This window comes from Heterocephalus glaber, unplaced genomic scaffold (assembly GCF_053883595.1).
Source record: "Heterocephalus glaber isolate CG9 unplaced genomic scaffold, H.glaber_assembly_v1.0 deba00001600, whole genome shotgun sequence".
In the NCBI taxonomy this organism is placed as follows: domain Eukaryota; kingdom Metazoa; phylum Chordata; class Mammalia; order Rodentia; family Bathyergidae; genus Heterocephalus; species Heterocephalus glaber.
In genome coordinates this window covers 13,745,560-13,758,447 of record NW_028258372.1, presented here as the reverse complement: position 1 = coordinate 13,758,447, position 12,888 = coordinate 13,745,560, and the positions used below count along the sequence as shown (strand labels likewise).

Genomic DNA, 12,888 nt, shown 5'->3' with positions numbered 1-12,888 from the left:
CAAACTGTGCTGTCTCTCACTCCATGAGCTGCATCCACCATGTCTTCAGCTTCACTTCTCACCCACACTTTCCTGAGAAAATTTTGTATTTTTCAGGCATCAGCTTAAATGCTATACTCCTTAGGAAGTGCTTGGCACTCGAAGATCTGCTGTCTTTTCCGTGTGCTCACTTATTGTAGTGCTTCTGCCCCGTCTCAGCACTTAGCCTCTGAATTGTAAAGGTCTATTTCTCTTGCTTTTTTCCCCTGCACTGAGAAACTGCAAACTCCATGAAGACAAGAATCATGATTTGTTAACTACCACATTCCACCTTTGATCCGTCCCATTCACTTTTGATCTAAGGAAAATGAAAAAAAAAACAAGTAAGCCACATTAGGTAAGGAATTTACAATTCTGAGAGTCTGAAAAGATGCCAATATCTCAGAGTGCTTCTTAGCTTGCACTGCAACAATTCAGTTCATCAAATCACTGGCTCCATCCTAGAATGGCACTAGGCACTATGCAGTGATCTCCTTCAATACAGAAATCATGTGATCTGTCTTCTGATCTGATGCTAAAGCCCAATAGTTTCCAATTTTATGAGATTTATGACCAGTTTTGTGTATGTGACATTACCTAAATCTCCAACATAATTAATTTTCCTAGGGTATTCTCATCAGTGATAGCAATTCCCAGTTTGTTTGGCACCCATAGTTGAAAATATCTTATTTTAAAACTCAGCAACATGTAAACTTATTATAATAATCTAGGCACTTTATCATAAATGGAAGCAATGATCACTATGGTGTTATCCTCTATTTATTTTAGATGGTGTAACTTCTGAAGTGACGTTTATTGAACATTATGGTTTAGAGAGGAAGATCTCGGGTCAGATGGCCCATGTGCCAACCCCACCCTGTTATGCACTAGCTAGTAATGTTAAGGAAAGTGATTTCATTCTCTGTGCCTCAATTTCCTAGTCTATAGAATGCAATCATATTATTTGCATTATAGGGTTATTGTATGGGTTAAATGGGCTAACATGTAAAGGCTTATAGCAGTACCTAGCAGCTGCTGTGAATACTCTATAAATTTAAACTATTATTATTTGCTAAAGATGAATCAAATAGAAGAAGAGTGTTTGGATAAGATTACCTTCAAATTTCCTGCCATTCCTGAATGAAGTTCTCTGTCTCTATATCACTGTAATCCCTCAGAATTCCTTTTCAGTAGGGAGGGGGCAGCATTATCCACATTTTACAAACAATGAAATTGAGCCACAGAGAAGCAAAATGTGCAGTAAATGAGTGGCAGCAGGGCTCAAGTTTGTAGATCTTGGTGTAGAACTAGGACACATTTCAGAGTGATGTGAGGTTGTGCATGTAAGAGTGAGTTAGATATCCTTTATGAACTTGGGAGCAGTGACCCCTTGAAGCCCCTTCTCTCCATTGATGCCCAACAAGGTCACTTCTGTCTCTCTCTCTGAGATGGTCTCAGGCTCTGTCTTCCCAGGAAGTTTTCAAATTAGCTTTAACAAAAGCTAAATTGTGGAGTTGGATGAGGTGCTAGTTAGATACTGTCGCCTTGGTCCTGGGATTTCCACTTCCATCTCTGGGTGTGCCGGGTATGCACATTCCTCACCTGGCTGCAGACTCTGACTTTTAGATGATTCCCTCTACTGAGCCAGGACCTTAAAATACTTGGCAACCTCACAAGTGACCCTATCCCCAAACATTCTGCCCCAACTCTATTCCCCAGATCCCATTCCACCCTTTCCTTTTCATGCAATGATGGACAAAGGATCTTCAAAAACCCCTTCCTTCTCCCTCCTTCTTCCCACTAGGTTATCCCAAAGGAAGACTGTCCTCTTCAGAACCAGGCTGAGTGGTTGCAGCCCCTAAGTCTAAGGGTGGAGGGAGTGTTCCTGTGCTTGAATTGAGACGGTTCAAGAGAACTTGAGGTGCTTTTCTTTTCTGTCCACTAGGGGGATGCTTGTAGAGGGATGGAAAAAACAGAGGCTTAAAAAAATATGCTGCTGAAATTTCAGCAAGAGAGAAAAAGAGAGAGCGAGCGAGCGAGAGAGAGAGAGAGAGAGAGAGAGCGAGAGAGATAGCAAAGCAGCTCCAGACTTCCTCATCTCGTTCACGTCAGAGGCAGGAACCGACTGTGCTAAAGCTGTTGGCTCAACACGCAGAGACTGACAGGAGCCCAGAGAGAGGGAGAAAGGAGGGGTCCTTCCTGACCCAAGGAATTACCACTAGTGGAGTAAAGCCGCCTGACTTTTTGATCTTATTTTGGTTGTCTCTTCTTTCTCCTTCCACTCGTAGCCCTGCTGTGGAGCCTCCTCTCTTCGTCTCAGAAAAGGTGGAAGGGAAAAGAAGGGAGAGAGGTGGGCTCTTAGGTGAGAGCATCAGCTGGGTCCAGCCCTAAGAGATAAGAATTCTCCTCGCAGGAAGCTCCTCTTTCTCCTGGCAGCTCACCCCCAGCCCGGGTAAGTCCAGAGCACTCCGCTCTTTCCCTTCCTTGCTAGCGTCATTTCAGCACCAAGGAGAGCGGTGAGATGCATCTTGGTTCCTGTATGCCTGCGTGTTCCTGCAAGGCATTTGGCACTGAGGTTACATTTATCTCTCTGCTGCCGGGAGAGCTGGGTTCTGCGTAGCAAAAGAAAGGTGCCAAACTATGTCTACCGAATGAAAGAGGGATGTGGACCCCGGCCTTGCGGTGTGCGTGAGTGTATGTGCGTGTGTGCTGTTGCATAAGACAGGTGAGGGCTGAGCTAAATTGCTGGTGGTTTCTGTGCGCCTCTGTGTGAGGCTGTCCTTTTCGTATGTAGATAAGGAGCGTTGGGAAATTAATCGTGCACCTTCTTTAGCTCTTTCTCACTTCATGGTGGGAAAGTGTTGCAAAGGAAGCCTGGTGGTTGGGAGTGAAGGTAGAGTTAAAAGTTGTGCTCCTCCGAGGCAGCTTGGAAGAAGGGATGTTTGAAATACCAGTTTCCCCAGGATTCACTGGGTTCTTGCTGTGGAGGGAGCCGAACCTGACCTTTTACTTTTTCTCCTGGTGTGAATTCATGGCAAGTGGGTAGGTGCAACAGGTGAGGCTCAGGTTGGGGCAGGTTGGGGGCTGAGGTCTTTCCGATTTCATGGCAGCAGGAAAGTGCCCATGTCTTGAGCCTTACGGGGGTTGGGTACATTTACAAGGAGGCAGGAGGTGCCTTCCACTTTTCTGTTATCCTTGGCTATGTGTGGTTGGAAAGAGGACAAAAATCTATTCTGCCCTATTTTCTGGGGCATCTGGCAATGAAAAACAGCTCAGAAGAAAGATCTTTCTCGATGTATCTGGAAAAGCAGAAATGAACGTAGACTGGCCCTTGACTTGGGGAGATTGAAGTGGTACTCTGCTTCCCCAGCACCAAGGGGCTCACAAACGGGAGTGTGGCATTGCTTCACACATTTTGCACTGCTCTCTTTTCTGCCTCCTGCCACTCTGAGTATGTTTAGTCAACTACCTGTACCTGCTTTACTTTTGCCTTGGAGACACTATTGCTTGCTTCCCTCCTTCAGTCCTGCCCAAACCTACTTGGATGGGGCAGTTCAACAAGTGGTGTCAGGTATTTTCTTCCAGTCATGCAAGCCAGTCTCCCAAGGGGGATTTTAAAGAGATGTAGCTTCTTGGAAGATCAAGCCTTGCCTTGATCTGGTCTTTAATTCTGTAAGGTTCCAGTTGCTTCATTTAAATATATTGAAGCAGGGGAGGCCTGAGAGGTGGGGGAGTTCACTCATTCAACCCTGATCAAACCCTAGTGTGATGGCTCTTTGTTCTGTTTTAAATTGAGCACCATGGGACCCCCCCTAGGAGAAGAAAAGATTCCCTAGCTCTGGTTCCAGACCCCCTTGAGTGAGAGATGTAGTTCTGAGTGAAGTGGTATTGCTTTCTTTTTTACTATGCCTGCTACTGAATCCGGAAACTTGAGCATCTCCTTAGCATGGCAGTTAGTAGAATGTAGTGTGGAAAAGAGAGTGATGTCAGAAGTTGTAAAGGGAGGGGGCAAAAGATTGAAATAGACAAATGCAAACAACCAGATATGGACTCTGACTCATTCATATTTCAACTTCCTGTCCTTGAAATTCCTTTGTTTGGACAAGTGAGTGGATGGATTCCTGCATGACATATCTCATAAATTAAAAAAAAAAATCATGCCCTTGCAGTGGACCCTGTCCAAAGCCATCATTTATTACTGAAGTCACCATATTTAGTGGTCATTATCTCATTAATGCCCCTAAATTCTCTCTGAAATAAGTGCTCAGCTACATTATTGAGCCCATTGTTTAGAAGGAGACACAGATGTTTAAAGTGTTAGGCCAGATAGTGGCAAAAGCAGAAATAGAACTTCTGGTCTACTAATATTCATCACCTGGAAAATGCAAAAATGCTCATTTGTGGGAGAGCAGGGATGATTGATATACAGCAGACAGATTTGCAACCAAAACCTTTTGGTGAACTCCCTGTGAAGCAATGGGCTTTCCCTTGTGAAGAATGAGAATCAGCCCAAAGTCTCCAGTCACTGCTGGCTTTTAGTTCTCAGCCAGGTGACGAGCTCTCTGAGCTTACTGTGAAGAAAGAACCCTGGGCTGGCAGCCACCAGGCTGGACTGACACTATTTACCTGATTGCCACATTCATCTAGTCCCAGAAATCCCAGTTGAAGGCACTCTTCCCAGGAAACAATGCCATAGATAGTCACCTATGGATTCCTGTGTTTGATGATTTTTTCTCCTACGAGCCTTCTCTGGGACCACCTTGGGTGCTCCTCTGTGGCTCAGAATGTGGGCAGGATGGTTAAGGAGCAGGACAGGGCAGGATCCTACTACCCAGAGGAAGAGAGGAACTGGACACAGACTCACCCCACCTACAGAGCCTTCACTGCTCTAGAAACTCCAGGTTTCCTACCTGGACAGAATTCTGGAGAGAAAACCACTACATTCTCACATTCAGCCCTCCTTCACCAAGCAGAGGATACTCCGTTGGGCTGCCTCTGGGATCCTGAGAGAGGAGAAGTGGTGGAGAAAGGTGCAGGGAAGGAGAAAGTCAGAATCCTGCTCTATTCTCCATGGCTGTAGGTTGCTGTCTTCTACCTGGAAGATGGTATACTTTGCATATAAAGAATTAAATGTTTAGATCGCTAATTTTTGACAGTTGTGTGCACTCATTGTACCTCTTCCCAAACAAGATATACAAAATTCTCTTTTACTTCTTTCTGATCAAACTTTCCGACCCCAATCCCATCACTTTTGGACATCTACCATCACAGCATACACTGGTGCACTGTACAGTAGAAATGTATAGCTGAATGTGTTACTGAGAGATGTGGATACTAGAATTTTAAGAGAACATTTCAGAGTTCTGAGGTTACTATCACTGGGTGAGTAGCAGAAAAGCGAGGAAGGTATGCATTCTCTGCCCCAGTTTGAGGTCAGGTGTTAGAAAGCCAACTGGTCATTTCCACCGTGGATATAGGAGGCAACAATCAAATCCAAACAGAAACAGTGGAAGTTCCTGCAGGCCCTTGCCTGGGAGCTGACCTGAGTTATATGATGATACAGTTCATAGTGATGATGTTGAAATTTCTATTAAAAATGTGGAATTCAGTATTCAGGTGACTGGTCATGAGTCACCCTATCTGGGCTCCAGGAGAGAGAGCTGAGGAGAGAAAACCCATGCAGGCTTACTTAGTAGGGAAAGAGCAAAGAGTTCACTCACTGTGTTAGCACTTATGCCACGACATTCAGCTCCATCCACAAAGGCCTTGGCTGAGGAAGGTGCTGTTCCTTCGTATTCAGGAGTGGCTTTAGAACCAGAAGCTGCTGGCTGAGGCTCACGGACCATCATAGCTCTGTCCAGGGATTTCTGCATTCAACTTACTCTCGTCCCCAGGTTGTGCACTCAGATAGGGAGTGTTTTCTATTTTACAAAATTAAGAAAAAAATATGAGAAAAGAAGAAAAAAAAAGCAGAAACAAAGTTTTTTGTAAATCGAGAGAGGTAGAGGGCAGGGGAATGGGGGGAAAAACAAGAACCAAGATATATCATGTACAGGTACACAAATTCCCAATGATGAATGTGATCATAATGTATACCTAAAATGTACCAATAAAATTAATGAATATGGGCCAGGGATTTGGCTCAGTGGTTCTGCCGCCTGCCCTGCAAGTGCAAGGGCCCGAGTTCCATCCCTGGTACCAAAAAAAAAAAAAAGTTAATGAATAAAAAAAAGAAAGAAAGCACATGTAGCTGACATCAGCAAAAAAAAAGAAAAGCAATAGACTTATCAGAAGGTTTTGATGACTTTGTTGAATATATAGATGTTTGTGAGTTGTACTTTTGTGTGTGGCATCTGCACACACACACACACACAAACACACAACTTATCCTGACATCTGGCCTGTCCAGTTATCTTCCTTCCCTTCTACTTCTAGTTTAAGGACCACTAGGTAGAGATGAGGAATTCTGTACACAGTTTAAACATGGGACCCTCAATAAACTCAATTAAGAAATAAGAGTTTTTGGCAGATTGGTCAGCAAATGAATCTTTAGTAAGCCTCAAAATTGGTCTAGGTCAGTCCTGGACCAGTTTACATGCTTGGTGTGAGTAGTCTCCTCATCTGCCTCCCTCCATTCAGAGACTTTTGCTACAGCCCCCAGAGGTTTTTCAGTGCTGGGAATCCAACTCAGGGCCTCGAGCATGCCAGACAAGTATTTCACCACTGAGCTAGAACCTCACTCCACTAAAGCACTTGTTTCCAGCGACTTGCCCTTTTCTGGGTTCACCTTCCTAGACCATGCATGAGCCAGGTATTTTATGGAAAGGCTCTTCAGCCATCTCTCCCAGTTGGGATTCCATAGAGTAGAGTAGATTATGGGTTGCTAATCCCATGGAAAATTAGAAGACAGACAAAGTGAGATTTAGATTCCCTAAAGTCTGGGCAGAATATGGTACAGGATACAAAACCTAAAGAGTGTCCACAAAACCAATTGTAGTAGATGATTTGACAGAAGAGCAGGGATACCTTTCACTTGTCATGATTTTGAGCTATATTAATAAAGATGAGATTCTCCACCTAATTAGAGTTTCATCTTCTTAAGAGCAAGTCCAGTGGGGAAGGAGAAATTGGAATAGAGTTGTTTAAAAGCTATTTCCCACCACATATACGACTCTCTACATCTTTACCTTGAAACATGACTTAGGGCTAGAGCTGTATTGATACATTTTTAACACAGTAAGTAATGAGTATGTCAGTTGTCAAAGGGAATTCAACAATCTTACTCTCTTCTCTTTCTCTCCTTTTCATTCTGTTTATCATTTTGGTCACTTTAAAGTACATAGTTTGGTGGTATTAAATACATTCACATAGTTGTGCAACCATCACCATCACCAAATTCTTGTGTCCAAATTTCTTTCCTTTTTGTGGCTGAGTAATAATCCATTGTATGCCTATACCACACTTGCTTATCCATTTATCTGATGATTATCCCTGGGGTTGTTTTCCCTTCCTGCCCTTTCATTCTGGCTGATTTTCTCTTCTTTACTCTCCAACCAAAAGGGAAGGGAGACTCCCTGCCCACAGCACTGACCCACACTAAAATTTTCCTCTTTCCTATGACGTCTAGCAGGTGGCTTCCCGACGGCAAGCAGGGAGGGAGGATACATGGAGGTAGTGCACATTGAATAAACTGTGTCTATCTCTGAACTCAGGCCCTCATTGTTAATGTGTAAAACAGACAGAGTCTAAGTGAACTGGATCCCAAATTCTCCTCTATTCCCCTATGAGAGTTTCCCGGCCTTGTTGGAGAAGGTGCCAGCAGACCAGGAGAGGCCCAGCATTCACAGGCAGGCACACCTCTGGGTTATGTGCATCACGAGGTGAGACTCACTAAGGAGTCATAAAGGGTTCTGAGGTCAGGGAAACATGAGCCAACAGACTCAGTACAACCTACAGAAGGGTCCCAGCCCTGGCCTCTTAGGGACCCCTGGCCTTAGAGTAGTGCACTGCCAAGCTCACCCGGGCTTGACTTCTTTAATAACATCTCATGCTCTGGCTACAAATGACCCAGTAAAAGGTTATTACCCAGACCCAGGAGGAATTCACAGTTGTTTTAATGGGAATATGTCCCTGCCATACTACATGGTACAGCGGGGAGAAAAGAGAAGTCTGCAGCATAGATCCCAGGGCAGTGTCAACCAGGACAGTAAATGTTACAGCACCTTACCAACATCCCTGGGCTGGAATTTGGTCTTTGATCCAGGACTTTTAGTCTGTCTAAAAATTCACATTCCTGTGCCCTGATGGCCTGGATCTTTCTATTGCTTAATGATCATACTAGCCAGCATTTCCTGAGTGCTACAGTGAGAGCTTGTCACACCGAGTGCTCTTAATAAATGTTTGCTGCTATGACTCTTCATAAGCACTTTAAATACCCTGTGTCATTTATTGGCTAAACATGATGACATACACTATTATTCCTACTTTACAAATGAGGAAACTAGACATCACAGTGCTAGATAACGTGCTCAACTTTTTACAGCTAAGGAGCAGTACAGAACAGGGACTGAAGCTCAGATTCAACTCCTATGTCTTAGCTGCTTATGTTGCTTTTTTATTTATTTATTTTTTGAGATGGAGTTTTGCTATGTTATGCAGTTCAGGCTGGCCTTGAATTCACTGTGTAACCCAAGCTGGCTTCAAACTTACAGAGATCCTCTTGCCTCGACCTCCTCAGGGCTGGGACTACAAGTATGTGCCACTACACCTGTACTTATGTTGTGGTTCTGTTATGCTTATGTTGTTTTTCTCATTCATGTAGCAATAAATGATGGTGCCCTTGTGATTCATCCTGAACATCTTTAGAAGGTTTGGCATCTTGCATTCTTGCGCATCTTTATGCATGAAAAATTGACTCTCCATCTTCATTACTTGTTCTATGAAGGCTGGCAGAGCCCAGCACAGGGCCTCATTCATAGCAGGACAGGGCCCAATATAAATTTTCTGATCTGCTGTCGGTCTGCTCAATTTAAGTGCAAGTTTTGCACACTTGTTTCCCTTTTTAAGTAATAATAACGTGATGATTTAAGGAGTGCTCATGATGTGCTCGACTCTATACCACGCTCTACAACTTAGTCTCACTTGCTTCTCACAATAACAGGCACAAGCAGCACTCATATTTTGGGAGGCTGCTCTGTGACAGCTGCTATACCCGTGCAGTGCATAGTTCCCCAGTTTAGTTCCCAGGACAACCCTGATGGCAGATTGGCGAAGAAAACCTCCAGACAAGTGGAAAAGCAAGACCCTGGTCACACCAAACTTGGCCCTGAAGACTAGAGAAGGGACTCAGGGAGGAAGCGCACACACCTCCTGGGAGCTGGGGTCAGTTGGCTGCCTGAGGCCACACAGAGAGTAGGTGGTGGAGCTGCCTTAAGCCAAAGCCCCAGCTCTTTGGTGTGCTTTTGCCTGTGCCATAGTCACACTTCTGCTGCCCTGGGTGCCACAGATTCCGCATGCACACAGCGCCCAAAGCAGAAAGGCAGCAAGAAGCAAGACCCGGGAGTTATTACCAGAAACCCAGGATTCGCAGTCCTGCTCGGCCAGGAATAGACCGTATGACCTTGGGCAATTACCTAACTTGTCTTAATCTGACATTTCTCATCAAAAGCTCCACCTCCCTGTGTCCTTCCAGAGCCTGTGGAAAGCATCACGTTATCCTTAAGGAATTCTTATGAGAACTAAATGGGGCACAAGTACAAAGTGCCCAGGACAGTGCCTGGCACGGAACATGTCCTCTAGAAAGGATTGTGCCACATGCTGTTTCACAAGGCCTGGGGACTGGGTGCAAGCCAGGGTGCTTGGCATTTTAACAAGCTAGCAATTATCTGGGCTAACCTGGATTTTATATTCTCCTCCAGTGCTAATGGTTTAGGCCGGCCCTTGTTTTACATCACTTTGATTTTAGGAGCATGTGTTGGGCTATTTTTTTTTTTTTTTGTCTACTCTTTTAGCACCAAGAGTCTTGCAGGTTGACATTTAAAAATATCTGCAAGATGCCTCTTACCAATTAATTACCTAGAAATCATACCCAATTGAAATTAACTTGAGCCTTAAGGAGACAGCAGGGCTTGAGCCCCATTCTTGACTCAGCCTGAGGCTGCCAGGCTTTGGGTTCTTTTCTTCCTCCATTCCCCTCCCTCCAGGTTCTTCTGCCATTCTGAGTTTTATTTATGAAACATCTCTCTTTCCTTTATAATTATGTTTTCCATAAGAAGAACATCTAACAGCCACCTTCTGGCTGGGCTAGAGTAATTGTTTGATTTTTTTTTGACGGTGTGCAATTTGAAAGCCTTGAGTTTGTATAGATTACCTTGAATTTATATCTGCAAGTGCATCGAGAGAAAAGCTGTCTGCCTCGTGCAGTAATATAAACCCTGAAGTCAGTGAGCAGCAGGGTTTGTGTGGATCCTCTGTTTATTTAAACGGGTTTCTGTAAAAAACAGATACCTTAATAAGCCAGGCTTTGGGAGCCCAGCCTTTTTAAGTGCCTCTTGTGAGCTTGTCAATGCCAAGGTCAGCAGCAGTGACCAGGCCACAGCACAGGTGTGGGGAGGAAGTCAGCTGCCAGCCCTGTGTCCCCTCTGCATCCTCCTGACAGCCCACCAGCTGTGTGCCTGTGGGGCGAGGGCACAGGCAGGCACAGGGGAGGGCAGCACACCGGCCAGAGAGCCATGTCTGCTCAGGGCAGGAGGCCGGTGGCCATCTGGGCAGAAGGACGTGCCCCTGAATAGCAAATGAGCGCCTCTCGAGTGGCTGTGTTGGAAAGGGCAGAGGCCAGAGCCATCTAGAAAAGGCCTGTCTCCTCGCGGTGACCCAGACTGTGCCACCAAGAGACGAAACTTATAAATGCAGCTGTAAAGCCTCCATTCAAAGCCATATATATTTATAGAGATATAAATGAAGTTTAATGCTGGTGAAACTCACTATAAAAGCCAAAGACTTCATCTGTGTCTCTACTTCAGGCATGGATCTGCGTGGCTCCCTGCCTTTCTGCGTGCACACTGCAAACGTGGCCCAGCTGTGCTCTGCAGCCACTGGTGGTGGGCAAGGCAGAGGCCCTCTGAGTGGCTTCAAGTGAGGTGCCCAGCAAGGAGGCATTCCCTCCTCTCCGAGGGCTGTTTAAAAGCAGCGAGGAAAGGGAGAAAAGGCAACAGCACTGCCAAATCAAGTGGCTTCAAACAGCCAGGAGTCTGGCTTTAAATAAAACAATTTGAGGAAGGTTGGCTTTTCATTTGCCTCGGAAGCTGCCAGCTCCTGCTCCTCATAGTTCCAGATGGGATCTGACTGCGAAGTCAGGCTGACCAGCCCCAAGCCCTGCGCTTTCCTCCGGCCGCCTCCCTTCTGCCCATGCTGGGCAGGCAGCAGCACTGTGAAACCTTGCCCAGTCAGGTTTGGAGCTGCGCTCTGTTGCCCACTAGCCGAGTGGCCTCAGGGAAATCACTTGACTTCTCTAAGCGTCAGTATCCTCACACATGAAATTTGTTAAATAGTTTCATCCTCTCAGAGCTGCTGTGCATTACAGCACATGTCATTTCTACACGAAGATTTATCACAGCCCTTGGGTAACACAAAGAGCCTTCAGTCAATAGAATCTCACTTAATGGGGATCTCTGAGGCAGAGGAGGTACAGCTGGAGGCTGGAGGTCAGGTTCACATGCTCTTTGGCATAAAAAAGAATGATTGAAAAATATGATGTGTATTTAAAAAATTTGTTCCAGTAAAAGACACATTGCCATTGATTCCCTCTCAAAACACTTCCTCTTGCTTTGAACACACTTATCCCATCACTCTGGCTACTTTCTGAAGCAGTTCTGGAAATCCTCTTTCAGGAGTGTCTATACAAAGAGTGATTAAAAATACAGTGCATGCTGCTGTCAAGTGCCATCAACCAAGTGCCACAGGCTTGTAAAAACATTACAGTGTGTCCTCATCCACAGTGTTTACTAGCTCTGACACTGTGGGGCTTCTGGCTCTTCTCCAAAGTCAAAATGATCAAGAAAGGTAAATGTTTTGAATTGACTCAGGATGTGGAGGCAGCCACAATTGTGCAACTAAGGACACTCATATCAAAGAACTTCTAGAACTACTTCAGAAAGTGAAAAGAAGGGGGATTCATGACAATGTGCTTTTTACTGTAACATTTAAAAAAAAAACTTAAATACATGCTATATTTTAAAATCACACCTTGTATATTCTCCTCCCAGGCCAAAGAGGCTCTATGTGGCCTTAGATTAGCTGCAGGAGCAATGCATCCTGGAGACAGGCAATGGCTTGAGCCCTGCTTTCTGCTTAAACTGTCACCAGCTGTCCATGATGGTGCAAAGGCTTCTGGGCCAGTGTGTCTAGGGCAGCAGCTCAGGGCAAGTGTGGCTGACCATGTAAGTGAGCTCCTGTCTGTGGAGTTTCACCTGCAGTACGGGCCTGTCTGTGTCCTTATACCTGGCTCCCTGGGAGGTAAGAGGCAGTGCACCTGGGGCACTGTTTCCCAGGGTGGGAGTCTCTGTGCTGGTAGGGGATGCCCTTCCAAACTGGACCCTTGAGAAGTTGGCAAACCTCACCACAGGTGTGGGCTCCATCCCATCCAAGGGAGGGCCCTATGGCATCTTCTGGAGGAGAGGCACGGGTGATGTCAATTGGGACCCTGATAGGTACTGAGTAGGGTCTGGGGAGGAGACCACTATCCGTCAATCTTTTATTAAACATGGTCTGAGGCACAGTGAGTGCATTATTAAAATGCAAAGTAAGGATGTGCTGTACCCTCTACCCACCTCCTGTTTCATTTGTATTTTATCAGCTTAATGTTGGGAGAAT

General features: G+C 45.3%; 1 protein-coding gene across 7 annotated transcripts in view; it reads left to right on the top strand.

The window, feature by feature from the left end:
* The first annotated feature begins 2,031 nt into the window (after positions 1-2,031).
* The window catches only part of Tnr (tenascin R), a 434,816-nt gene continuing 423,959 nt past the window's right edge, over positions 2,032-12,888 (top strand). For 5 of the 7 annotated variants that reach the window (XM_087194348.1, XM_004853393.3, XM_087194345.1 and 2 more), the window contains exon 1: positions 2,032-2,470. The gene's annotated coding sequence lies outside the window, so the exon portion shown is untranslated. The remainder of the gene's footprint in view (positions 2,471-12,888) is intronic. The other 2 variants (XM_087194350.1, XM_087194349.1) reach the window with 1 other exon arrangement.